The sequence below is a fragment of the Hyla sarda genome, chromosome 2, assembly GCF_029499605.1.
Source record: "Hyla sarda isolate aHylSar1 chromosome 2, aHylSar1.hap1, whole genome shotgun sequence".
Classification (NCBI taxonomy): Eukaryota; Metazoa; Chordata; class Amphibia; order Anura; family Hylidae; genus Hyla; species Hyla sarda.
The window spans coordinates 68,232,839-68,260,827 of NC_079190.1; positions in this window are offsets into that span (position 1 = coordinate 68,232,839).

Here is a 27,989-nt window from a genome sequence, read left to right on the forward strand (position 1 = left end):
TGCTGGCAACTCCGGGCTGTGCCATTCATCCACTATATGGTCTCCTTATGCTGCCAACACCTCCATGCTGTGTCATTCAGCCACTATATGGTCTCCTCATGCTGATAACATGTCCATGCTGTGACATTCAGCCACTATATGGTGTCCTCATGCTGCCAACACCTCCACGTTGTGCCATTCAGCCACTATATGGTCTCCTCATGCTGCCAACACTTCCACGCTGTGTCATTCAGCCACTATATGGTGTCCTCATGCTGCCAACACCTCCACGCTGTGCCATTCAGCCACTATATGGACTCCTCATGCTGCCAACACCTCCACGCTGTGTCATTTAGTCAATATATGGTCTCCTGACACTGATGCCACCACCAGGCTCTGTAATTGTGCTGCTGTTTGGCAGTGATTCTAAATGCGATGCCGGTAATCTGCATGTTATTCTGAATAACAGTATTATTTCACTAACCCAGCACACTCCATATGTATTTTAGAACACAGCAAAGTGTTCTATACTCTTATAGAGGCTCTATGTAGAGAAATAGCCTTTTTTAATATAGATTTGCTACTAAAAAATTCGGAACAAAACAAACTTTATCGGAAAATTCGGCAAATCGGCCGAATCAAATTTTTGAAAAGTTCGCTCATCTCTAATTATAAGTAATGAAATAATGGAAAAAAATTTGAAAATTGTAAGAAAAAGTTGTAAATGATAATATAGATATGAGAATGTATGTGGAGGTAAAAATATGGATGAAAGGTATTAAAAATATGTATGAGAAAAAATGAAAATAAAAATAAACATGAGATAAAATAAAATAGAAATAAATAATGCAATTAAATGTAATTAATTAAAATAAAAAAACAAAAATAAAATACCAAAAAAATAAAGAAATAGCTCAAATATTGTCATTGCTATAACACACTAGTGCAGAGACAGAATACAACAGAAACAGCAGACATATTAAAATACAGTACAATAAAAAGATATATACAAAAGAATTATACATAGGAATGTGTTGGAGATTCATTAGATGGTATATGCAGAAGTGCAGGGTCTTTCACCTCCCTGGTATACAGCCTGCAGGTGATGGGCCATGGAAGAGGGCAGCAACTGGGGATATGTCAATCTCCCCTGCACTTAGATAAAGCTGAACACTTACATCTCTTTGTTTAAACCTGCTGGGGCCAAACTTTCGAAGTCAAAGATTTTATGGGATTTGGCCCTAGACATGGCTGAAATAAAATCTCCTCCCCTCCAGTTTTTTGTTCATAGTTTCTAAGGCGGCAAATGTGATTTTTGAAGGTTCCTTGTTATGATATTTTTAAAGTGAGTTGATCATGGATGCTTGTCGTTGCCTTTCCTGATATTATAAAAATGCTCGGCCATACGTATTTTCAATTCCCGTTTGGTCTGGCCAATATATGGCTTGTGGCACAGACACTCTAATATATAGATAACTCCTTTTTGAGTGGCAGGTCAATAATTCTTTAATTTCCCACTCAAAATTATTTGTTTTTGAGGTTGTTTTAATAGTTTTCATTAGGGAAATTGGTTCCCTTACAATTGGAGCATGTGCCGCACCTCAAAAAAACTGCTTTTGACAGCCATGTATTGTATGTTTTTATTGATGTTTTTGGTTTGACCGTGGGAGCCACCTTCAGACCTAAGTTGGGAGCTTTTTTGAAAATTATTGGTGTTTTTTTGGGGGAGAATTGGGGCTAAGATTTTATCGTCACAAACTAGATGCCAGTTTTTTTTGTATAACTTTTGTCACCACTTTGTGGTCTTTACAGAAATGTATATTCCTACAAAAATTGGTAGACTGAAAGAGCTATGCAGAAAATACAGGGTGGGCCATTTACATGGATACACCTTAATAAAATGGGAATGGTATTAACTTCCTGTTTGTGGCACATTAGTATATGTGAGGGGGGAAACTTTTCAAGATGGGTGGTGACCATGGCGGCCATTTTGAAGTCGGCCATTTTGAATCCAACTTTAGTTTTTTCAATAGGAAGAGGATCATGTGACACATCAAACTTATTGGGAATTTCACAAGAAAAACAATGATGTGCATGATTTTAAAGTAACTTTATTCTTTCATGAGTTATTTACAAGTTTCTGACCGCTTATAAAATGTGTTCAATGTGCTGCCCATTGTGTTGGATTGTCAATGCAACCCTCTTCTCCCACTCTTCACACACTGATAGCAACACCGCAGGAGAAATGCTAGCACAGGCTTCCAGTATCCGTAGTTTCAGGGGCTGCACATCTCGTATCTTCACAGCATAGACAATTGCCTTCAGATAACCCCAAAGATAAAAGTCTAAGGGGGTCAGATCGGGAGACCTTGGGGGCCATTCAACTGGCCCATGATGACCAATCCACTTTCCAGGAAACTGTTCATCTAGGAATGCTCGGACCTGACACCCATAATGTGGTGGTGCACCATCTTGCTGGAAAAACTCAGGGAACGTGCCAGATCCAAGCATTCCTAAGTGAACAGTTTCCTGGAAAGTAGATTGGTTGTCGTGGTCCAGTTGAAATTCACAATACGTTTGATGTGTCACATGACCCTCTTCCTCTTGAAAAAACAAAAGTTGGATTCAACATGGCAGACTTCAAAATGGCCACCATGGTCACTACCCATCTTGAAAAGTTTCCCCCCTCACATATACTAATGTGTCACAAACAGGAAGTTAATAACACCAACTAGAGATGAGCGAACCGAAGCTGACGAACCTGAATTCGTTACGAATTTCATGAAAAATTTGATTAATTAAACTCCATTTTACAGCGTTCCACTGCAACTGCTAGTTACATCAGCATTGGGGAAAGACAGGAGTGCAGTGCTTTGGTGTTCTCACTTAGAAGGATCTTTGATATATAAACCTCCTATTCACATTATTGAGCATTGCATCAGAGAGGGGCAGATAGCTTTTAGCTGCCTCATACAGATCAACAAGCTGCCTGATCTTTATGAACCATCTTATCTCATAATTTTTCAGAGCAATTCAGTGATTTTTTTTGCACCACAAATCATCTACTGCTCAGAATTGTGTGACAGAGTGCAATTTAGGGTTTAATACTTTTTTTTTTTTGTGGTGCTGCACTGTTGGGTCCTGCTGCTGTTCACAAATAAGTTATTTTTCAGCGGACTGTAGTGCATTTGTCTGCCCTCATACGTGCATACCACAGGACTACATCAAAGCAGTCTATTCTGTATCTGTAACAAGTCTAGATACAGGGAAAGTCCTGATTTTTTTTCTGCGTATTGTTGCGCATATTTCTGCCCTCATCAGTGCATACCGCATACGTACATCCAAGTAGTTGTCATGCATTTTGTGAACCTCAAAAATGAATCACTATGTTTAATATTCTTCATAGCATAAGAGCATGATGTCAGCCATTTTGTGTATGTTCTGACATAGACCAAAATGAATTCTAAAGTCCTTTTCTGTATAAATGCCAGTCTGGGAGTACAATGCTGTTTGTATCTTCAGCTTATTTATGGTGTTTAGACAAGAGACTGATAAGGGGTCTGGTTAAATTCTCTAAAACATTCCCACATCTGTGAAAGAGACCTACATAAAACTCTTATCTCATCAATAAATTCAAATGTCTAATTGGAGACTCTATGTCTATGAGAATCCAGGGTTTGATTGCTTATAGATGTCAAAAGTAAGACCGGAATTTTTCATTACGTTTCCATTCGTGTGGAATGTTGGTTTAAGACCAATTATTGACAAGTTAACCCTTAATGGTAATGATGCTAATTGCTTTTGCAATAGCAACCCCTAGTGGATGGGTAGTAGACATTACACCACAGGAAAGGCAGTATGGGTGATATGCTGAATGCTTTCTGGGTATTATAGTGATGTCATAATCATTACCATATGTACACGTCCAACCTACATTTATTGGGGAATTCCAATTTAGGAGGGTGTGTCTAACTAATTAAAAAGTCTGGTAAACCAGATGTTAGAAAAACTAGACTGAACTGATACTGAATACTGAAGACTGGGCTGAACTGCTCTAACTGGGTACTGGAGACAGGAGACCCTTTGTGCTGAGGGCTGTACTCTAGAAAACACAAAGACAAAGAGATCCACAAGATGGAAGCCATGAAAGCCATGTGAGATCCCTGCCAGCCGGACTGATCAATCGGTACCGACCCAATGGCTGTCCCTGACGATGAGATGGATCTTCAGTGTTCCCCAGAGCAGAAGTAAGGTTCTTACAAAGTTTTGGTAAGAGATACAAAAATGGTATTCCATTTAATTAAGACTAATTGGGATAACGTGGATGGAATTATACCATTTAGATTGGCGAATAAATTAACAAAATAAAATAATTAATTATCTTGATATTGAGATAATAGATTTAGGATATTGTGTGGCTTCATTCTACCTGCAGAAGAATCAAGGCTCATAATCTATCAAAGCATTAAATAATTGCTTATACATATTGATAGAATTCCTACTCGCCAAGCTAAGTGTTATAAATATATTTCCCACACAGGAAACTTGTTTCAAGTTCTTCCTCCTAAAATATAGAGCAAGATCAAATATCTCTGCTAATTGTCTTACCAAAGTCATGTATAGAAAATAGTCCAGAATGGGGGGGAAGTATATCATAATTCTTCCATATTTATTTCTTAGATGGAGTTCCCCATTCTTGGAGTCATGTGATTTGTAGTGGTTAGAAGGGGGCGGGGAGTGAATTTATCATTCCATATTGATGTCTAATGATTAGATATTGCCCACCTTAATATCATGAGGTTCCTCTTAATAGTGTGATATGTAAAATTTTTCTCATATGATATTCTCACCTGGTAGCTTTTGTTTATTGTAACAAGTACTAACTAATCACATGTATTGTCCTTCTTTTATATAGTCAATTAACAATCTTGTACTGTTTACTAATATTTAATTTATATTCATTTGCATATATCATTGTGTTTGTTACTCATTTATGTTTATAATCTTATAACCAATAAATCTGCATACTTTATAATACCTGTGTATTATTGTATATTGTAAATATAGGTCCTGCGTCGGCTCCCGCGATATGAAGCGGGATCGCGCCGCGATCCCGCATCATATCGCGTCGGTCCCGGCGCTAATCCACGGCCGGGACCCGCGGCTAATACCACACATCGCCGATCGCGGCGATGTGCGGTATTAACCCTTTAGAAGCGGCGGTCAAAGCTGACCGCCGCTTCTAAAGTGAAACTGAAAGTGACCGGGCTGCTCAGTCGGACTGTTCAGGACCGCCGCTGTGAAATCGCGGCGTCCCGAACAGCTGACCGGACACCGGGAGGGCCCTTACCTGCCTCCCCGGTGTCCGATCGGCGAATGACTGCTCCGTGCCTGAGATCCAGGCAGGAGCAGTCAAGCGCCGATAACACTGATCACAGGCGTGTTAATACACGCCTGTGATCTGTGTAAGAGATCAGTAAAAAAAAAGTGTTAATAAAGGTCATTTAACCCCTTCCCTAATAAAAGTTTGAATCACCCCCCTTTTCCCATAAAAAAAATAAAACAGTGTAAAAAAAATAAAAAATAAACATATGTGGTATTGCCGCGTGCGTAAATGTCCGAACTATAAAAATATATCATTAATTAAGCCGTACGGTCAATGGCGTACGCGCAAAAAAAATCCAAAGTCCAAAAAAGCGTATTTTGGTCACTTTTTATACCATTAAAAAATGAATAAAAAGTGATCAAAAAGTCCGATCAAAACAAAAATCCTACCGATAAAAACTTCAGATCACAGCGCAAAAAATGAGTCCTCATACCGCCCGGTACGTGGAAAAATAAAAAAGTTATAGGGGTCAGAAGATGACATTTTTAAACGTATTGTTACGCCGAGCGCTCCGGGTCCCTGCTCCTCCCCGGAGCGCTCACGGCGTCTCTCTCCCTGCAGCGCCCCGGTCAGACCCGCTGACCGGGAGCGCTGCACTGACATTGCCGGCGGGGATGCGATTCGCATAGCGGGACGCGCCCGCTCGCGAATCGCATCCCAAGTCACTTACCCGTCCCGGTCCCCGGCTGTCATGTGCTGGCGCGTGCGGCTCCGCTCTCTAGGGCGCGCGCGCGCCAGCTCTCTGAGGCTTAAAGGGCCAGTGCACCAATGATTGGTGCCTGGCCCAATTAGCTTAATTAGTTTCCACCTGCTCCCTGGCTATATCACCTCACTTTCCCTGCACTCCCTTGCCGGATCTTGTTGCCTTGTGCCAGTGAAAGCGTTTAGTGTTGTCCAAGCCTGTGTTACCTGATCTCCTGCTATCCATATTGACTACGAACCTTGCCGCCTGCCCCGACCTTCTGCTACGTCTGACCTTGCCTCTGCCTAGTCCTTCTGTCCCACGCCTTCTCAGCAGTCAGCAAGGTTGAGCCGTTGCTAGTGGATACGACCTGGTTGCTACCGCCGCAGCAAGACCATCCCGCTTTGCGGCGGGCTCTGGTGAACACCAGTAGCCACTTAGAACCGGTCCACCGGCACGGTCCACGCCAATCCCTCGCTGACACAGTGGATCCACAACCTGTAAGCCGAATCGTGACAGTAGATCCGGCCATGGATCCCGCTGAGGTGCCGCTGCCAAGTCTCGCTGACCTTACCACGGTGGTCGCTCAGCAATCGCAGCAAATTGCCCAACAAGGACAGCAGCTGTCGCAGTTGACCGCCACGTTACAGCAACTTCTGCCACTGCTACAGCAGCAACCATCTCCTCCGCCAGCTCCTGCACCTCCTCCGCAGCGAGTGGCCGCTCCTAGCCTCCGCTTGTCCCTGCCGGACAAATTTGATGGGGACTTTAGACTCTGCCGTGAATTTTTGTCTCAATGTTCCCTGCATATGGAGATGTTGTCGGACCTATTTCCTACAGAACGGTCTAAGGTGGCGTTTGTAGTGAGCCTTCTTTCTGGAAAGGCCTTGTCTTGGGCCACACCGCTCTGGGACCGCAATGATCCTGCCACAGCCACAGTCCAGTCCTTCTTCGCTGAAGTCCGTAGTGTCTTCGAGGAACCAGCCCGAGCTTCTTCTGCCGAGACTGCCCTGCTGAACCTGGTCCAGGGTAATTCTTCAGTAGGCGAGTACGCCATCCAATTTCGTACTCTAGCTTCCGAATTATCTTGGAATAACGAGGCTCTCTGCGCGACCTTTAAAAAAGGCCTATCCAGTAACATCAAGGATGTGCTGACCGCACGAGAGATTCCTGCCAACCTGAAAGAACTTATCCATTTGGCCACCCGCATTGACATGCGTTTTTCTGAGAGACATCAGGAAAAAGACCTAGATCTCTGGGCACCTCTCCCACAGTATCCTTTGCAATCTATGCCTGGGCCTCCCGCCGAGGAGGCCATGCAAGTGGATCGGTCTCGCCTGACCCAGGAAGAGAGGAATCGCCGTAGGGAAGAAAATCTTTGTCTGTACTGTGCCAGTACCGAACATTTCTTGGTGGATTGCCCTATTCGTCCTCCACGTCTAGGAAACGCACGCACCCAGCTCACGTGGGTGTGGCGTCTCTTGGTTCGAAGTCTGCTTCTCCACGTCTCACGGTGCCCGTGCGGATTTCTCCTTCTGCCAACTCCTCCCTCTCAGCCGTGGCCAGCTTGGACTCTGGTTCCTCTGGGAATTTTATTCTGGATTCTTTGGTGAATAAGTTCTGCATCCCGGTGACCCATCTCGTCAAGCCGCTCTACATTTCCGCGGTCAACGGAGTTAGATTGGATTGCACCGTGCGTTACCGCACAAAACCCCTCTTAATGTGCATTGGACCCCATCACGAAATGATTGAATTTTTCGTCCTTCCCAACTGCCCCTCTGAGGTTCTCCTCGGTCTGCCATGGCTCCAGCTTCATTCTCCCACCCTTGACTGGACCACCGGGGAGATCAAGAACTGGGACTCTGCTTGCCACAAGAAATGCCTCTCGCCCCTTCCCAGTCCCGTCAGGCAAGCCTCAGTGCCTCCTCCTACACCTGGTCCCCCCAAGGCTTATCAGGACTGTGCCTTGCCTCCTCATGGCCCCCGTCCTGGTGACACCCTGCCCCGTGCCAAGCTTCACCCTCTGCCCTCCCTCCCCATTTCCACTCCTGCTGTACTGCCTGCCTTTGAGGAAACCCTACAATCACTCCCGGTGTCCTCGTCCCATGTGAAGCAGTTGCCGGACAAAGAAAGGGGGAGACCTAAGGGGGGGGGGGGGTACTGTTACGCCGAGCGCTCCGGGTCCCTGCTCCTCCCCGGAGCGCTCACAGCGTCTCTCTCCCTGCAGCGCCCCGGTCAGACCCGCTGACCGGGAGCGCTGCACTGACATTGCCGGCGGGGATGCGATTCGCATAGCGGGACGCGCCCGCTCGCGAATCGCATCCCAAGTCACTTACCCGTCCCGGTCCCCGGCTGTCATGTGCTGGCGTGCGCGGCTCCGCTCTCTAGGGCGCGCGCGCGCCAGCTCTCTGAGACTTAAAGGGCCAGTGCACCAATGATTGGTGCCTGGCCAAATTAGCTTAATTAGCTTCCACCTGCTCCCTAGCTATATCACCTCACTTCCCCTGCACTCCCTTGCCGGATCTTGTTGCCTTGTGCCAGTGAAAGCGTTTAGTGTTGTCCAAGCCTGTGTTACCTGATCTCCTGCTATCCATATTGACTACGAACCTTGCCGCCTGCCCCGACCTTCTGCTACGTCTGACCTTGACTCTGCCTAGTCCTTCTGTCCCACGCCTTCTTAGCAGTCAGCGAGGTTGAGCCGTTGCTAGTGGATACGACCTGGTTGCTACCGCCGCAGCAAGACCATCCCGCTTTGCGGCGGGCTCTGGTGAACACCAGTAGCCACTTAGAACCGGTCCACCGGCACGGTCCACGCCAATCCCTCGCTGACACAGTGTATCCACAACCTGTAAGCCGAATCGTGACACGTATACATTTTCCTGCATGTAGTTATGATTTTTTCCAGAAGTGCGACAAAATCAAACCTATATAAGTAGGGTATCATTTTAACCGTATGGACCTACAGAATAATGATAAGGTGTAATTTTTACCGAAATATGCACTGCGTAGAAACAGAAGCCCCCAAAAGTTACAAAATGGCGTTTTTTTTTTCGATTTTGTCGCACAATGATTTTTTTTTCCGTTTCGCCGTGCATTTTTGGGTAAAATGACTAATGTCACTGCAAAGTAGAATTGGCGACGCAAAAAATAAGCCATAATATGGATTTTTAGGTGGAAAATTGAAAGGGTTATGATTTTTAAAAGGTAAGTAGGAAAAAACAAAAGTGCAAAAACGGAAAAACCCTGAGTCCTTAAGGGGTTAAGCTTTAATGTCATCCCGTCATAAAAAGAACGTGTTAATATCTGAGGAAATAGTCGGACTCAGATGTGAATTGTAATGATTAGCTTTGTCTACAATTCCCCAGGTCATAATTTTGATATTTGTAATAATTTTCATAATTTTTTATTTTTCATAATAAAAAATTTTTAGGACCATAATTCATAATTGAGTTATTACCGCACGACATAGTGTACCATTTTGTACCTGTTAATCTGTCAAGGGTCTACATACTGTGAAAGTTCAAACAATAGTACTCACCGACTGGTGGTTTACAAAAAAAAATAATAATTCTGCGGATTGCTGCGCATATTTCTGCCCTCATCAGTGCACACCGCATATTTACATCCAAGTATTGTACCATTTTGTACCTGTTAATCTGTCAAGGGCCTACATACATTGAAAGGACAGCCATAATTAATCACCTGCTGCTGTTCTAGACAAATACTATTTAAAGAGTAGTGCAGCGTATTGTAATACCCTCATATACGCACTAAGTATGTCAGGCAGAGAAGTGCAAGGATGTACACGGAGGAGTTGCAGAGGCCTAAATACTTCAGGCAGAGTTGGCAGCAGACTAGGGGCGAGTGGCAGCAGGAGTCGCAGCGAGCGGCCTTAGCTCCCGTTATCAGCCAGCGGTTGTGTCTCGACCAGCAAACCATCTGCCGTCGTTGATTGGTTAACACGCTCATCCACTTCATCACAAGTGACATCTGACACCCTCAGTCAACAGTCGGTAGGTTCCTCAGACACAAACCTCAGTTGGCATGGCCCGGGAGCAGTCCCTGTCCTCCCATTGCCTTTGTCCTATGCTGTTCCCTCTCCTAGAGAAGTATCTTATGCTGTGGGTTCAGCTCCATTATTCACTGAGGACGATGTAATAGAGGACAGTCTGCAGCTACTGCCCAACCAAGAAGGGGAGGAGACATGTGCTGCTTGCTCCGCTAGGCGGCCAAGTAGTGATGCGGAGAGTGACGTGGGAGGCGGTGTTGCCAGGGTTCAGGGTCCTGAAGCAGACACTGTTGGGGAACCTGAAGAGGACATCAGTGACGTGCACACAACTATTGATGATGATGAAGCCAATCGCAATTGGGAGCCGGGTGCAGAAGGGGCTTCATCATCATCAGGAGAAGAGAGTTGCAGGTTGCCCTCAAGGCAGCAGCTGAGCCAGCAAGTCGGTAGCAAGGTTGGCAGTCAGCGTGGTGGCAGTAGTGGAAATTCTGGAGCTAAACCTGCCCGAGGGAGACCACCTGCTTAGCGGCAGCCTACCTTTCTGTGAAGTAGTGGAACAGGGGTTCCTGGAGACGGGGCCAGTAGCAGTAAATTAGTGCGGACTGTAGGTGGGAAAATCAGCTACTAGGCGGTGTAGCAGTTTTTCATCAGGCATCCGGAGGAGGTTCACGTAGCCACATGCAAGATATGTCGGCAGAAGGTGAAGCGTGGCCAGGGTCCCAATGTCGGAACCACGGCCCTGCATCAACACATGCTTCGCCACCATAAAGTGGCCTGGGAGAACCGTGGCTCCGATGTAGTGGTCCAGCCTGCTGCATCCCCCAGTGGTCATCCGCTCCCTCCTGCATCCAGCCAAGGCTCCGAAGGGAGCTGTGTGTCAAACCCTCCTTCTGTTGCTCCAGATGCTCCTGTTTCTCCCGCTTTTAGTCAGCCATTCCGCTAACAATCCATCGGCGAAGCCATGTCCAAGAGACAACAGTATGCGCCCACTCCAACGGCGCAGAAGTTGAATGTGCTCCTGTAAAAGTTGCTGGTGTTGCAGTCCCTCTCTTTTCAAGTGGTGGACTCTGCATCTTTCAGAGAATTGATGGTTTGTGCCGAGCCGAGGTGGAAAGTCCCAAGCCATCATTTCTTTGCAAATAAGGCAGTACCAGCCCTGCATAAGTTTGTACAAGAGAAGGTGGGCCAGTCATTGAGCCTGTCGTTGTGTTCAAAAGTGCACGGCAGTGCCGATGTGTGGAGCTGTAACTACGGGCAGGGACAATCCTTGTCTTTTAAGGCCCACTGGGTAAATGTGGTTCCTGCACAGCCACAACAGCAACTTGGACAGGTCACACCGCTTCCTCCTCCACACTCTCGCTCTCAGGCAGTTGGTCCTGTGTCAGTGTGCAACTCCGCCTCCTCATCCCCCACTGTGTCCTCAGCCTCCACTGCACTTAGAAATCTCGGTGGCCCTTCATCGTACCATGTGTGTAGGGCACGGCGGTGTCAAGCTGTTCTTCACATGGTTTGCCTTGGCGAACGGAGTCACACAGGGGAGGAACTGCTAAAATTCATTTGTAAAGAAATCTGAGTGGCTTACTCCACGAAATCTGGAAAAATGGGAACCATGGTGACCGACAACGGGAAGAACATCGTGTCAGCGCTGCGACAAGGAAGTGTGAAACATGCGCCCTGCATGGCACACGTGTTGAATCTGGTTGTCAAGCACTTCCTCAAGTCTTCACCCCATTTGCAAAACATCCTGAAAATGGCAAGGAAACTGTGAATGCCCTTCAGCCACTCGTACACCGCCAAGCACACCTTCCTTGAGCTGCAGCGTCAGAACGGTATCCCACAAAATAGTCTTATTTGTGATGTTGCCACACGTTGGAATTCCAACCTCCATATGTTGGACAGACTATACGAACAAAGAAAAGCCATCACCGATTTCTTGATGATCCAAGCAGATAGGAGTACTCCCCTGTGTAACTTCAATGTGAGCCAGTGGCAGCTCATACGTGACACCTGCCATTTGCTGAGGCCCTTTGAGGAAGCCACATTATTTGTAAGTCGCCTGGATTACAGCATGAACGATGTAATTCCACTCCTACATTCCCTATAACAAATGATTGAAACGATGGCTGGTGACGGCAATGGAGACGTTGCGCCTACATCTCAAGGCTACATGAGCCCTGCAGGGGCTGAACTGGAGGAGGAGGAAGAGGGGCAGAGTGGAGAACAGTTTAGGTTGGATGAGATGGCCGGTGTTTCTAGTCATCGGACAGGAGAGGAGGAGCAGGAGCAGCCAGAGGATCTGGAGGGTTATGAGGAAGGCGAGACTGACCTACTACAGAGAGATCCTACGTAGTCAGTTGGCCGATGCCTATCTGCGACATGGTCCATCCACTCGCAGGTCTGACTCAGGGGGCCCTCTGCGCTCACCTTCCACTGCCATGGCTGCTGGGGAGGAGAGGGGTGGCAGCAGCAGCCTGAGTCTACAGTCGCTGATGAGTAGCTTTCTTCACCCGCATAGTGAAGCAACTCATCAGCAGCAGGTAGACATGGAGCAGGTCCTGAGCCAGCAGGTGGTGGCATACTTTGACATGGCCATGCCAACAAACATTGAAGATCCGCTGGTCTTCTGGGCAGCCAAACATGATTTATGGCCGCAACTAGCAGAGTTTGCCCTGGAAAAGCTGTCCTGCCCGACCAGTAGTGTGCCATCAGAGCGGGTGTTTAGTTTGGCCGGGGCCATAGTCACCCCAATGCGAACTCGTCTGTCCACTAAAAATGAACTACTTGCCTCACAGATGCTTCGGGCCTTGGCCCTTGAATTTTTGGATTTTTAGCAGTAGCTAAATACATGCTTAATGCAAATTTCAGCATTGATCTTTACTTGTAAGGGGTTATGAAACCCTCTTGGGTACTGCGAATGCCTGCTCCTGGCTCATCCTCTGTCTTTCAGGAACTACATGCCTCACAGATGCTTCAGGCCTTGGCCCTTTAATTTTTGGATGTTTAGCAGTAGCTAAATACATGCTTAAAGCAAATTTCAACATTGATCTTTACATGTAAGGGGTTATGAAACCCTCTTGGGTGCTGCAAATGCCTGCTCTTGGCTTATCCTGTGTCTTTCAGGAACTACTTGCCTCACTGACGCTTCTGGCCTTGGGCCTTTGATTTTTTGGATGTCTAGCAGTAGCTAAATACATGCTTAATGCAAATTTCAACATTGATCTTTAGTGAAGGGGTTATGAAACCCTTTTGGGTACTGCGAATGCTTGCTCCTGACTCATCCTGTGTCTTTCAGGAATTTCTTGCCTCACTGATGCTTCTGACCTTGGGCCTTTAACTTTTGGAAGTTTAGCAGTAGCTAATACATGCTTAAAGGGGTAGTCCAGTGGTGAAAAACTTATCTCCTATCCTAAGGATAGGGGATAAGTTTGAGATCGCGGGGGGTCCGACCGCTGGGGCCCCCTGCGATCTCTCTGTACGGGGGCCAGGCTCTCCGCCGAGATAGCCAGAATAGTGACTACTGAGGAAAGGGTTGCATTATATCACCCTGAAACGCGTCTAGTCTTGTATGCACAAGCCACTGGCATAAACGCTATTTATGAAACGCTATTTATGAATTGTGTCCGTGACCCTCTGTGGACTTCAGTGGATCCAGTCCAGCATCTGTCCGGTCCAGCCTTTGCAAGGCCAACTCAGGTGCAGTGTTTCCAGCTTCAACACCTGCTGACGTCACACGCCGACAACACGAGGTGAGCTCCTCATATCCAGTGTGCGGTCCTTGGTCCCACACAGCCAGCATTGCAGCCCAGCGGTGAGAATTTCTCCATCTACAGTGCTTGCCAGCGCCAACGGTCCTCCGGCAGCTTGTCTACATCGGCGCCTGCCAGCGGCAACAGCCCATGATGACCACCACTGCTCCACATTAAGGACTCTGCCAGGCTATCTCTTTGCCACCATCAGGGACCGCTGCACTGAGGATCCAGTGCACCTTACTATCCCTGCACTGAGGATCCAGTGCACCTTACTATCCCTGCACTGCCACAACAATATCTGTTTACAGTGCGGACTTCCCGAGTTGTTACATAAGACCGGTAACATATTTGAATTGCTACAAACTGTCTAGCATTATAAAAAGGACACATTCTGCATATACGTATTTGAATGTGGTAACCAGCCACCTAAATAGCGTATTATTTTAGCCTCGTACATGGCTTGCTTTGTGCAATAGGTGTCTGCTTATCTAGAATAGGCATTTCCTTGTTGCACACAAGAAACTACTATTGATGCCAGTGGTATAATTATACACATATCCTTTATATGCATTAATATCTATTGCCTGTATCTTATGTGATCTCCACACAGGGCCCTGTGAGGAGTAACCTTTTACATTGTCATTTTAATAAATTCAACATATTATTATTGAAGCACGACCCAATATTATTTTTTCTATAATTATAAACCCAAATTTAGTCTATTTATACTCACCTAGAAGGTCCGGGCAAAAGTATTTGTTTCTGGTTTCTCCTTTTTGCAACTAAGGTATAGTTGCATGTCCTAGTTTGACCTCGGTGTGTATTAGTAATTGTGAGCTGCACATACACATTTTTCTTTACTTTTACAAAAGAGACTGTTTTCTTCTGCCTACCTGCCTCAGCTACTATTCTGATCCTGCCACCCGCCTGATGACACACATCTCATTTTCACAGTTCTCCTTTTTTCACTTACCTTCGTCACCGGGTACTGGTATTGTCACCCACCGCACCACTTTCTCACCGGGTCACTTTCAGGACTCCTGATAATGCTGATGCCACTTCCAGGCTGTGTCATTCTGCCACTATATGGTCTACTCTTACTGCCGCCACCTCCAGGCTGTGTCATTCTGCCACCATATGTTCTACTCATGCTGATTCCTCCTCCAGGCTGTGTCATTCTGCCACCATATGTTCTCCTCATGCTGCTGCCACCTCTAGGCTGTGTCATTCTGCCACCATATGTTCTCCTGATGTGGATGCCACCTCCAGGCTGTGTAATTCTGCCACCATATGTTCTACTCATGCTGATGCCACCTCCAGGCTGTGTCATTCTGCCACCATATGTTCTCCTCTTGCTGCTGCCACCTCTAGGCTGTGTCATTCTGCCACCATATGTTCTCCTGATGTGGATGTCACCTCCAGGCTGTGTCATTCTGCCACCATATGTTCTACTCATGCTGATGCCACCTCCAGATTGTGTCATTCAGCCATTATATGGTCTCCTCATGCAGCCCCCACCTCCACGCTGTGTCATCTCATGCTTCCGCCACCTCCAGGCTGTGTCATTCAGCCCCTATATGGTCTCCTCATGCTGCCACCACCTCCAGGCTGTGTCATTCTGCCACCATGTGGTCTCCTCATGCTGCTGGTACATTAAATTAAAATTGTCATGTTCATTATCTATTTAAAATATTCAATTTACATTTAAAAAAATATCTTAAATTTTTTCAATTGTGAGGTCCCATGGTCTTGCCAGGCTGCTGCCACCTCTAGGTTCTGTCATTGTGCCACCTTGTGATATCCTTGTTATATTGATCTTGTAGTAGTAATTATGCACTATTGGAACTGGAATTTTTGCGACTGCTGCTGCCACCTCTAGCCTGTATCATTGTGCCACCATATGGTCTCCTCATTTTGCTGCCACATCCAGGCTCTGTCAAAGTGCCGTCCTATGGTCTCCTCATGCTGCTGCCACCTCTAGGCTCTGTCATTGTGCAACCAGGTGACTCCTTGTTAGATTGGGTTTTGTGGTCATACAGTATTAGTTTGAAGTAAATGCTGGGAATCTAATATAAATCTTTAAAGTTTAAATAAAAAAAATCTATGTAATCTTTTCAAGACTGAGGCCCTATGGTCGTCGTCATATTACCTGTGGAATTACCACAAGAATCCAATTAAACAGGTTGGAGCGATAACAATGAACCATAACCGATTAAATGAAACATTTGCACTTTCACAGTCACGGGGGAGCTGAGAGGCAGGGGCTGGAACAGGTGTATCTTGCCTGGCGGAGGACCGCCAGCTCAATGCTCACCAGAATGGGTACTCAAAAAAGTAAATAAATTAAAATTAAATAAAATGAAAATTACATTAAAAATCTCTTTATTCTCTTCAATTTTGACGCCATATGGTCTCCCTGCTGCCACATTCAGACGCTCTGCGGCAGTGATTCTAATAGTGATGCCTGTAATCTGCATGTCATACTTAATAACAGTATTATTTCACTAACACAGCACACTCCCTATGCGTGTTAGGACACGGCAAAGTGTTCTACACCCCCATTGAGGCTATGTGATCTCCTCATGCTTCCACCACCTCCAGGCTGTGTCATTCAACCACTATATGGTCTCCTCATGCTGCCACAAACTCCAGGCTGTCATTCAGCCACTATATGTTCTCCTTATGCTGCCACCACCTCCATGCTGTGTCATTCAGCGACTAAATGGTCTCCTCATAATGCCACCACCTCCACGCTGTGTCATTCAGCCACTATATGGTCTCCTCATACTGATGCCACCTCAAGGCTCTGTCATTGTGCTGCTATGCGACAGTGAATCTAATAGCAATGCCTCTAAACTGCATGTCATACTGAATAATAGTATTATTTCACTAACCCAGAACACACCCTATGTGTGTTGCAGCAAGGCAAAGTGTTCTACACCCCTATTGAGGCTCTCTATAGGCCAGAAATAGACGTTTTTAATCTGCTGAATTGAATTTTTCAAAAATTCACTCATCTCTACTGAAGGTATCAGACTTAGTGTCACTTGACTCAATACAATGAACATAGATGTTCTGTTGCTGGCACAACTATTTCATTGGCTAGCTGAGTCTCCCACACTCAGTTCACCTGACTGATGCTCTGCCTCCTCCCCAGTCTTCCAGGGTGGAATGGTTTCTTTGAGTGGGTCCAATTCTGATTTTTGCCATGGGGCCCCATGAATATTATTGAACAAAAAGGGGTAATTCCATATGCTTAACCATGTCTCTATGTGTAAAGTATAGCAGCATAAACAAGTTTGCAATTGGCTTGATATCTCTTCCTATCTCCCCTCTTGTTGACTTGTTGATTCCAGTGGTGACGTCACTCCCTGGCCATAACGCTTATGGAGAAATGTTCTATGGACAGATTAGACAAAAGTGAGCAGAAGTGCATACTCTAAGTTCGGAGGAAAAGAACGCTTCACACTGGCACCAAAACCTCATCTCATTTCTGAAGCATGAGTATCATTATTTGGGGTTGCTTTGCTGCCTCATAGCCTTGATCCTTATGATCATTGACGAAAAATGAATTTATTGGAGTATTAAAACACAAGAATGTAAGAATGTTTTCACAAGAATGTAAGGGCAGGAGATCGTCATGTCATGTTAAATTAGACATTGGGTGAAGCAACAAAATAATGACCCAAAACACACAAGTAAGTCAACTAAACTACGATTAAAAAATTATTAAGCTTTGGAATGTCGAGTTTCCCATGTTAATCCTATCAGGAGGCAGTGGCATTAAATTCAAGGGTCGAAATACTTTTTCTTCATGCACTGTGGATGTTTACTCAATAAAAGACATGAACAGTACAACTGATTGTGTGTTATTAGTTTATTAGATTGTGTTTGTCTATAATTGTCACTTCGGAAACAGACCACACTTTACGCATAGCCATTGCAGAAATCCACGTAAGTGGGTTCACTTACTGTTCTTACAGTCTTGTATTAAATATTTCATGTACTTACATATGACTTATCTATAGTCTTCTGTCTTGAAAAAGTTCCTTTTACATCCAGAGACAGCAGGAAGCTGCGATTTGACCTCAGTGCCATGGGCATATCATGTCGGATTACTCATTACTGTCAAGCTGCTCACTGTAATTTCTAAAGTACACAGCAAATGAAAGAAATTGTTTCTTGTACAGTTGATTTTTAATGCCTTTATTTGTTAAATGGGAGAACAGTTTCAGGCATACAGTTCTGTCATTTACATACTCCAGAATTAATTAGGATAAAATATTTCGAGGAGATATTATTCTGCTTTTTAATATTCATGATTAATGTGAACAATTTTCCCATCACAGAGAGGAAATAATTGCCAGCTGGATATCACATTCTCCTAACCATCTCCCCGCAGTCCCGCACTTCAAGACGCTTCAAAGACAAATGAAGAGGAAAACACACATTCAATTTTATTCTCTCATTTATTTATTTTTTAAACAAACATATGAGTAGTTAAGTATATGGAACAGCATGGAGAGACCCCGCTATGTGCCCCGAGAATAATCAGTGGTGACTAGCATGGAGAAAAGCAATAACTGTCTATTATTGTACCAGACTCTGTAATGGACGGTTTACACAACAATGCCTCGGCAGTAGACATTTACCAATCGGGTAAGTACATTTATATGGTGGATTAACCCCTTAAGGACTCAGCCCATTTTGGCCTTAAGGACTCAGACAATTAAATTTTTACGTTTTCATTTTTTCCTCCTCGCCTTCTAAAAATCATAACTCTTTTATATTTTCATCCACAGACTAGTATGAGGGCTTGTTTTTTGCGCGACCAGTTGTCCTTTGTAATGACATCACTCATTATATCATAAAATGTATGGCGCAACCAAAAAACACTATTTTTGTGGGGAAATTAAAACGAAAAACGCAATTTTGCTAATTTTGGAAGGTTTTGTTTTCACGCCGTACAATTTCTGGTAAAAATGACATGTGTTCTTTATTCTGAGGGTCAATACGATTAAAATGATACCCATTATTATATACTTTTATATTATTGTTGCGCTTAAAAAAAATCACAAACTTTTTAACCAAATTAGTACGTTTATAATCCCTTTATTTTGATGACCTATAACTTTTTTATTTTTCCGTATAAGCGGCGGGATGGGGGCTCATTTTTTGCGCCATGATCTGTACTTTTTTTTGATACCACATTTGTATATAAAAAACTTTTAATACATTTTTTATAATTTTTTTTTTAATAAAATGTATTAAAAAAGTAGGAATTTTGGACTTTTTTAATTTTTTTTCGTTCACGCCGTTCACCGTACGGGATCATTAACATTTTATTTTAATAGTTCGGACATTTACGCACGCGGCGATACCAAATATTTCTATAAAAAATGTTTTTTACGCTTTTTGGGGGTAAAATAGGAAAAAACTGACGTTTTACTTTTTTATTGGGGGAGGGGATTTTTCACTTTTTTTTTACTTTTACTTTTACATTTTTTTACATTTTTTTTTACACTTGAATAGTCCCCATAGGGGACTATTCATAGCAATACCATGATTGCTAATACTGATCTGTTCTATGTATAGGACATAGAACAGATCAGTATTATCGGTCATCTCCTGCTCTGGTCTGCTCGATCACAGACCAGAGCAGGAGACGCCGGGAGCCGCACGGAGGAAGGTGAGGGGACCTCCGTGCGGCGTTATGAATGATCGGATCCCCGCAGCAGCGCTGCGGGCGATCCGATCGTTCATTTTAATCGCGAACTGCCGCAGATGCCGGGATCTGTATTGATCCCGGCACCTGAGGGGTTAATGGCGGACGCCCGCGAGATCGCGGGCGTCGGCCATTGCCGGCGGGTCCCTGGCTGCGATCAGCAGCCGGGATCAGCCGCGCATGACACGGGCATCGCTCCGATGCCCGCGGTTATGCTTAGGACGTAAATGTACGTCCTGGTGCGTTAAGTACCACCTCACCAGGACGTACATTTACGTCTTGCGTCCTTAAGGGGTTAATGGCAGATACCAACTTTGGGTTCTGTTTTTGCTTTTATCTGGATAGGATCAGAGCTGTAGACACAAATTGCATTAGATTCCGCCTATTAAGTAGGACTCGTGTTAAGGGTACGTTCACACGTAGGCAGATTTGATGCACAGGATTTTCTGCTAAAGATTTCAATGAAAACTAAATGACCAAACACAGCTTCTGATCGGCATTTACAAATCCTGCGCATCAAATCTGCGCAGGATCCTGTATGTGTGAACGTACCTTTAGGGTCTATTCACACGTACAGTATTCTGCACAGATTTGATGCGCAGGATTTCAAGCTGTGTTCAGTTTACATTGAAATCTGCAGCAGAAAATCCTGCGCATCAAATCTGCACAGAATACTGTACGTGTGAATAGACCATAAAAGGGGTATTTTGATTTCAGGAAACAAATGTTATTTTTGGACAATTTTCCAATATATCTTCTGTATCAAATCCTCATAGATTTAATGTTCCTGCTTTAATTCCAAAGGAACCTGTACTGTTTAACTCTGCGAATCCTGTGATGGTCACATGGGTGCTGGATTGATTACAATACAGCTATCTGATACTGATATTCTTCTCCAGAGAATGCAGATGCTTAGTGTGTCCACATTGTTGACCATGTGAGGAAACCGAAGAGAACAAGCTAGCAACTATAATGATGCACTCCAAGAATAAGAATATATGTATAAGAGAAAATCTTTATTTAAAAGCATTTCAAAACCATAATGATCTGGCGGAGGAATGTAGTCCCTCTACGCCCACCTCACACAAAGGAAAACTAATAACCCATCAAGGAGAATGGAGGCAGTCCCAACCAAGAGGGCACAATACACAAAATCTATAACAAGTATATGGGTCACACTTAGACTAACCAGTGACAAAAAAAGCACAAACTAAATATTTATGAAATTTATGAAAAGATCCTTATGTCCCCAGACACTGACTCCAAAATAACCAAGTTCACACAAAAAGTGCATGAAGTGCAGATAAATCACCGAGACTAGAGTATAATATAGATGTAAGTCCTGAAACTTATGAGTCTGTAAAGTGCATGTGTGGTGTCCCGGCACCGTATTTCACACTGTGCCTTGGTTATTAGTCCCCAAAGTTAGAGTCCCTAGGACTGTCAGGGTTTGCTTTCCTAATTAACCCCTAGTCACCCCTTAGTAATTTAATATTTGTAAATATTATCTATATAAATAAATGTATATGGTATTACTCACTGTTTTAGTGTCGCAGAACCTGCGACCGGGTTGCAGAACTCTATGGTTTTTTGCTAAAGGACCTTTGATGGTTTTGGTTAGACATGTGCAATTCGGTTCGGCACGAATGTCTAAATTAACGAATTTTACCGTTTTCGTGCATTCTGACCGATCCGAATGCACGAAAACATATTTTGAACATTCCCGAATAGCCACGATAATACGAATAGCAAAGTAACGAATACATTCGTTATTTCCCGACCATATTGCTGTAAATAACGAATGCATTCGTTATCTGTAAACGAACGTGAAGAATTCATTCTGATAACAAATATAATAAAAAGGATATAGATAGTTTGATTTTTCGGATACATTCGGTATTCGGGTACATTCGGTAAATCTTTTTATTCTTTTTTTGGACTTTAGCGATCCTAAAAAATTATGGAGATACCTTTTTTATGAAAATTTCGTAGGGTATCATAAAAAAATCATAATAAAAAAGATACAGTGGTGATGGAAAAAATTGTATCTAATGAAATGTATCATTTTTATTATGAAATGTTTATTCATTTTTAAACAGGGATCAATTTATGTGAGCGGGTAAAGCACTAAAAATGTAGCCGACAATAATGAAAATGTAGTGTGTGCGTGTTTTTCACTTTTTTTTAAAACATTTTTTAGGTAGTACTACTACTCCCAGCATGGAACACACTCTTCCATGATGGGAGTAGTAGTTACCTGTACTAATTGACAGATTGCAGGGGTCCCTTGCGATCATCTTGTATAATGTATAGATGCGCCGGCTGCTCTTCTATGGTCCCCTGCACTCACGTATATGTACACATATTCATATTTCCCGCAGAGCTGTGATTGGCCAGATGGTTCCAGCCAATCACAGCTCTCTTTGAGAAATAGGAATATGTGTATATATACGGCCGTGCAGGGGACCATAGGAGAGCGGCCGCCGCATTCATACATTATACTGGAGGATCGCAGCGGGTGTCAGGAGTGATACCCACAGTGATCTTTCCTTTACTACAAGTACTAATACTCCCAACATGGAGCACACTCTGCTCCATGCTGGGAACTGTAGTACCTGTATTAATAGACAGATCGCAGCGGTTACACTCACTGCCATATGTCTATTAATGCAGGTACTACAGCTCCCAGCATGGAGCAGAGTGTGCTCCATGTTGGGAGTATTAGTACCTGCAGTAAGGGACAGATCCCAGGGATGTCACTCCTCCTGACACCCGCTGCGATCCTCCTGATGTGAATGTCGGGATCAGCTGTTCTCAGGGCTTCAGAGCCAGGAGAACAGCTGACGCTGAGCCGTAGGTATACATCGTATATCTACTGCCCAGCAAGAACTTACAGTGAGCTTGCAATGTGTATACAGTATACACATTGCTGGCTCACTTAACCCCTTGCTGAGCTGTGCGCTATGCGCAAGCCCAGCAAGGGAAGAGTTAACTTACACTGCTGGACAGTGTAGGTTAACCCTTTGGGCGGTATACACTATATACAGCTATCTATACAGTGTATACAGAAGACGAAGTCCAGCTTACTTCCCTCGAGTCCCGGGCGGGGTTCGTGTAGCTCCGCCCCCTAGTGATGATGTCATTAGGGGGCGGAGCTACAGAAGGGAACAAGGCTAATTAATCTGAAGCTCTGTTCACATTGTACGTTATGTATAATGTGAACAGACCCTTCTGGCAGTGTCTACCCAGACAGGGAGACTCCAGCTGTTGCTAAACTACAACTCCCAGCATGCCCAGACAGCCAAAGGCTGTCTGGGCATGCTGGGAGTTATAGTTTTGCACCAATTGGTGGCTCCCTGTTTGGGTAGACATTGCATCATGGGTGCTCTCCCCAGCGGACAGCGCCAAAAATGTCATAACCAATTTTTTGTGTTTTTTTCTTCTCGTTTCAGATCCGTGTATGCAGAGGATTACTGCGGATTCGATGGATTACGGCGGATTATTTATTTTTTCCTTTAATAAAATGGTTAACGAGGGCTGTGGGGGAGTGTATTTTTAAATAAAATAATTTTTCCAATGTGTTGTGTTTTTTTTTTTTTTATTGAATTTTCAAGGTTAGTAGTGGACGCTGTCTTATTGACGGAATCCATTACTAGGCCAGGGCTTAGTGCTAGCCCCAAAAACAGCTAGCGCTAACCCCCAATTATTACCCCGGTACCCACCGCCACAGGGGTGCCGGGAAGAGCCGGTACCAACAGGCCCGGAGCGTCAAAATGGCGCTCCTGGGCCTAGGCGGTAACAGGCTGGCGTTATTTAGGCTGGGGAGGGCCAGTAACAATGGTCCTCGCCCACCCAGCTGTTGCTGTTTGGTTGGTATCTGTCTGAGAATGAAAATACGGGGAACCCTATGCGTTTTTTTTTTACATTTTTTTATTTAAATTTAAAAAAAAAACGCATAGGGTTCCCCGTATTTTCATTCTCAGCACAATACCAACCAAACAGCAACAGCCTGACGTTACCAGGGTGGGCGAGGACCATTGTTACTGGCCCTCCCCAGCCTAAATAATGCCAGCCTGTTACCGCCTAGGTCCAGGAGCGCCATTTTTGACGCTCCGGGCCTGTTGGTACCGGCTCTTCCCGGCACCCCTGTGGCGGTGGGTACCGGGGTAATAATTGGGGGTTAGCGCTAGCTGTTTTTGGGGCTAGCACTAAGCCCTGGCCTAGTAATGGATTCCGTCAATAAGACAGCTTCCGCTACTAACCCTGAAAATTCAATAAAAATAAAAAAAAAACACAACACATTGGAAAAATTATTTTATTTAAAAAAACACTCCCCCACAGCCCTCGTTAACCATTTTATTAAAGGGAAAAAAAATAATCCGCCGTAATCCATCGAATCCGCAGTAATCCTCTGCATACACGGATCTGAAACGAGAAGAAAAAAAACACAAAAAATTGGTTATGACATTTTTGGCGCTGTCCGCTGGGAAGAGCACCCATGATGCAATGTCTACCCAAACAGGGAGCCACCAATTGGTGCAAAACTACAACTCCCAGCATGCCCAGACAGCCATTGGCTGTCTGGGCATGCTGGGAGTTGTAGTTTAGCAACAGCTGGAGTCTCCCTGTCTGGGCAGACACTGCCAGAAGGGTCTGTTCACAGTATACAAAACGTACAATGTGAACAGAGCTTCAGATAAACTAGCCTTGTTCCCTTCTGTAGCTCCGCCCCCTAATGACGTCACCACTAGGGGGCGGGGCTACACGAACCCGGCCCGGGACTCGAGGGAAGTAAGCTGGACTTCGTCTTCTGTATACACTGTATACAGCTATCTATAGATAGCTGTATAAAGTGTATACTGCACAAAGGGTTAACCTACACTGTCCAGCAGTGTAAGTTAACTCTTCCCTTGCTGGGCTTGCGCATAGCGCAAGCTCACTGTAAGTTCTTGCTGGGCAGTAGATATACGATGTATACCTACGGCTCAGCGTCAGCTGTTCTCCTGGCTCTGTAGCCCTGAGAACAGCTGATCCCGACATTCACATAAGGACGATCGCAGCGGGTTTCAGGAGGAGTGACATCCCTGGGATCTGTCCCTTACTGCAGGTACTAATACTCCCAACATGGAGCACACTCTGCTCCATGCTGGGAGCTGTAGTACCTGCATTAATAGACATATGGCAGCGAGTGTAACTTCTGACACCCGCTGCGATCTGTCTATTAATGCAGGTACTACAGCTCCCAGCATGGAGCAGAGTGTACTCCATGTTGGGAGTGGTAATACTTGTAGTAAAGGGAAGATCACTGCGGGTATCACTCCTGACGCCCGCTGCGATCCTCCAGTATAATGTATGAATGCGGCGGCCGCTCTCCTATGGTCCCCTGCACGGCCGTATATATACACATATTCCTATTTCTCACAGAGAGCTGTGATTGGCTGGAACCATCTGGCCAATCACAGCTCTGCGGGAAATATGAATATGTGTACATATACGTGAGTGCAGGGGACCATAGAAGAGCAGCCGCCGCATCTATACATTATACAAGATGATCGCAAGGGACCCCTGCAATCTGTCAATTAGTACAGGTAACTACTACTCCCATCATGGAAGAGTGTGTTCCATGCTGGGAGTAGTAGTACTACCTAAAAAATGTTTTAAAAAAAAAAGTGAAAAACACGCACACACTACATTTTCATTATTGTCGGCTACATTTTTAGTGCTTTACCCGCTCACATAAATTGATCCCTGTTTAAAAATGAATAAACATTTCATAATAAAAAAGATACATTTCATTAGATACAATTTTTTTCATCACCACTGTATCTTTTTTATTATGATTTTTTTATGATACCCTGCGAAATTTTAATAAAAAAGGTATCTCCATTATTTATTAGGATCGCTAAAGTCCAAAAAAAAGACTAAAAAGATTTACCGAATGTACCCGAATACCGAATGTATCCGAAAAAAACAACACGAATACCCGAATAACGAATGTATCCGAAAAATCTAAACCGAAAATATTGCCGAACCGAATTTTTTTTCCAAAACGAAAAAACGAAACGAAATTAAACGAAAATTTTTCTAGTGCACAAGTCTAGTTTTGGTCATATGATCACCCACAATCCATTGTAAAGGTGAGTGACAGCTGATATGGATCAATCCTAAACGGCTCAGCCCCTGCCCATATAAGGGAGCTGCAACCATTAATCTCTCTCTTGTTCCTGCGCTTCCAAGTAAGTAGCATCTCTCTTCTCTTTTGGGTTGCTGACTCTGGACGAGGTAGGACCCCCGCAGCTTACAAGACAAGTACTAGGCCCAAAGCCTTGCGGCTTAGGCCTGTGCTAGAGATGGATAGTTCTTACAATTCCCCACTATCTCCGCAAGACCTCTGGACCTAATCTAACCCCTAAATCCAGCGGATCTATGCAAGTACAATCCTCCTAATCTTAAGAGAACTTTCCGGTCCTAAACATCTGTCAGTCACTGCTGTGCTGTTTATAAAGACTCTGTTATCTGGACCAGGGACGTGCACAGACATTGTGGAGGGCAGGGGCTCAAATAAAAAAGGGGCACTATAAAAAATTGCGTATTTTTTATACCATAACATTTTTTATAAAAAGCGATCAAAACAAAAATGGTACCGATAAAAACTTCAGATCACGGTGCAAAAAATGAGCCCTCATACCGCCCTGTATGCAGAAAAATAAAAAAGTTATAGGGTTCAGAAGATGACAATTTTAAACACAAATTTTGGTGCATGTAGATATAATTTTTTCAAAGTAGAAAAATAAAACCTATATAAATTAGGTATCCTTGTAACCGTATGGACCTACAGAATAAAAATAAAGTGCCATTTTTACTGAAAAGTGCACTGTGTAGAATCAGAAGCCCCCAAAAGTTGAAAAAATTTGCTGTTTTGTTGTTTCAATTTTGTCCCACAAATATTTTTCGGGTTTGCCATAGAGTTTGTGGTGAAATGATTGAAGTCATTACAAAGTAAGATTTCTGATGCAAAAAACAAGCCCTTATATGGGTATATAGGTGGGAAATTGAAAACGTTATGATTTTTAGAATATGTGGAGGAAAACACGAACGGGAAAAAATAACTTCTGTAGTTCTATTCTTCTTTTATTTTCTTCTGGGAATATTTGCTTCAGAGTTTCCCAACCAGTGTGCCTTCAGCTGTTGCAAAACTCCCAGCATGCCCGAACAGCCAATGGTTGTCTGGGCATGCTGGGAGTTGTAGTTTTGCAACAGCTGGAGACACCCTGGTTGGGAAACACTGGTTTGGTTATAGGCCATTATATGCTTGATCTCCTCAAAATCAACCCCCTCCCTCCCCGGCTCCACCCAAAAATAGCTCAACTACAACCACCAGTATGTAAAGGAACATAGCACTACTACAATCACCAGTATGTAAAGGAACATAGCTCAACTACAACCACCAGTATGTAAAGGAACATAGCACTACTACAACCACCAGTATGTAAAGGAACATAGCTCTACTACAACCACCAGTATGTAAAGGAACATAGCACTACTCCAACCACCAGTATGTAAAGGAACACAGCTCAACTACAACCACCAGTATGTAAATGAACATAGCACTACTACAACCACCAGTAGACAAATATCATAGAGCTTGCTATTTGAATACAATGCCTGCAAGGGGCAAGAGTAGACTCCCAGCAATATATTAAATAATAGAGGGGACAATTCAAAATAAATCCCTGGGGAGGTGCATATAATACTTAACTTTTAATAGTATAAAGTTAAAATCGTCACCAAATAATAGTGCTCAAATAACCCAAAATAATGAATATAAATGTTCTGGTAGTGATATGGATCTTACTCCAGATACAGTGTCAAGCATACAGGGTGTCGCTCTCAACGCGTTTCTGCCATTAATAATATGGCGTCATCAGGAGAGACAAAGGACAAAGCTTGAAATACCTTAATAAATTCTTGGTACTAAGAGCACCCTTTAGATAAACATATATGACTAAAAGATCACGGCAAAGACTGTCTGTATCAGGCCACTGTGCCGTGGATATTTTCCAGAAAACAGTTCCAGTCTGCCGGTATCTGTGATCCCAGGACGCAATTGCGGGGAGCCTTGCAGTAGTTGCTGGCTGCTAATGCGCTTCCGTGAGCGCTTCCGGAAGCGCATTAGCAGCCAGCAACTACTGCAAGGCTCCCCGCCATTGCGGGTTATAGCGCACCATCCTGGGATCACGGATACCGGCAGACTGGAACAGTTTTCTGTAAAATATCCACGGCACAGTGGCCTGATACAGACAGTCTTTGCCGTGATCTTTTAGTCATATCTGTTTATCTAAAGGGTGCTCTTAGTACCATGATTTTATTAAGGTATTTCAAGCTTTGTCCTTTGTCTCTCCTGATGATGCCATATTATTAATGGCAGAAACGCGTTGAGAGCGACACCCTGTATACTT